Here is a 1789-nt window from a genome sequence, read left to right on the forward strand (position 1 = left end):
CTTCCTGCATAACCTGTTCAGGAATAACATCAACATCATCATTAGTTGCTTCAGGATCACCAACTAATGGCTCAATAAGAGAACCACCACCATCATCATTTTGCAAGTCTCCCCCATGATTAGCAGGCATTAAAGGTAACTGTGGAGTAGGTCTTGGATTTGAATTAGTTGGAATAAAAACAATAGACTCTGTTTTCTCATCTTCAGAGCCCAAGAAAATGCACTGCTTTGTCTTGCTGTCAAGCTTAGACCTTTCATCTCTAGGAACATGAACAAATGTTATACATCCAAACACTCTCAAATGTGCCTAAAAAACATCCTTTCCTTTCCAAACTCTATCTGAAACATCAAATTCAAGAGGAACTAATAAAGAAAGGTTGATCATGGCAATTGCAGTCTTCATTATCTCACCCCAAAAGGACTTAAGCAGTTTTGCATGAGAGAGCATACATCTAATTCTTTTAACAATGGTTATGTTCATTCTCTCAGCCACTTCATTCTGCTGTGGAGTTTTAGGAACTGTCTTCTCCAACTTGATACCATGTTCCCTACAATACTTCTCAAAAGGACCCTTATATTCACCACCATTGTCAGCTCAAACACATTTGAGCTTTCTACCAGTTTCTCTTTCAACTCTGGCATGGAAATCCTTAAAGACATCAAGCACTTGATCTTTGAATTTCAAACAAGTGGCCCAAATTTTCTTAAAGTGATCATCAATAAAACTAACAAAGTACAATGCACCTCTAAGAGACTTATCAATCATAGAGAAAATATTAGTATGAACTAAATCAAAAACATGTGATCTTCTATGTGAAGGTGATCTTTGAAATGCAACTCTATATTGTTTGACAACTAAACAATGAGTACATATGTTCAAGTTCATACCTTTTAATGGAAGGTAGTTCTTCTTGGCAAGGATGCCAAGGCCTTTCTCACTCAAATGTCCAAGCCGCTTATGCCATAAATCAGTAGAGCAATCTTCAATTGCATTTCTTAGGGAATTTCTGGAGAGCTTCCATTTACCATCTCTAAAGTAATTGTGATAGCATTCTTCATTAAGAATACCTGTAGAGATCAAGTGTAGGCACATATTACGCACATGTCTAACATCTTTGAGTAGCAACTTGCACCCAGCATTGGTTTCCAACCAAATGTCTCTGATGCCCACAACACTAGCCATCCCTTGATTTCCCATCCTAACTTGACCAAAATCTCCAACAGTGTAGGATGTGTAAAAAGCACGTCGGGGTGTAACATGGTAAGAAGCTGTTAAATCTGCAACCCAGGTGGTATTTTGACATGCAAGATTAACACAACCATCATCACAAACAATGATAACATCACCATCAAATACAATTGCAGCTGTACCATTCTCTTCATTTTTGTCTTCATCTTGACCCTTTTTATCTCTTTTATACTTTTTGCAATCTTTTTGCATATGTCCAGGCTTGTCACGATAATAACACTTAAAACCCTTCCTTGATTGAGATCTTTCTTTTGGCTTTCATTTTCCTTTTCTATTATTGGATTCTCTATCTTGCTTGTCGTGAGAGAACCTGCTTGGACTTCTCCCTTGACTTTCTGTAACAAGTGCATGAGACTCAAAAGTGCTTATACTTTTCCTCCTCTTCTCTTCACCCATTTTCTAACATTAGCAATAGTCTTTTTATTTAGCCCATTTCATTTTGCATAATCCATATCATCAGGCTTTATTCCTTTATACACAATCGGCAAAGCCAAATCATTGCAATATAAGTGATCCTCCATCATTGTTTTCCATAGAAAA

This window comes from Populus euphratica, unplaced genomic scaffold (assembly GCF_000495115.2).
Source record: "Populus euphratica unplaced genomic scaffold, PopEup_1.0 scaffold23.1, whole genome shotgun sequence".
Lineage (NCBI taxonomy): Eukaryota > Viridiplantae > Streptophyta > Magnoliopsida > Malpighiales > Salicaceae > Populus > Populus euphratica.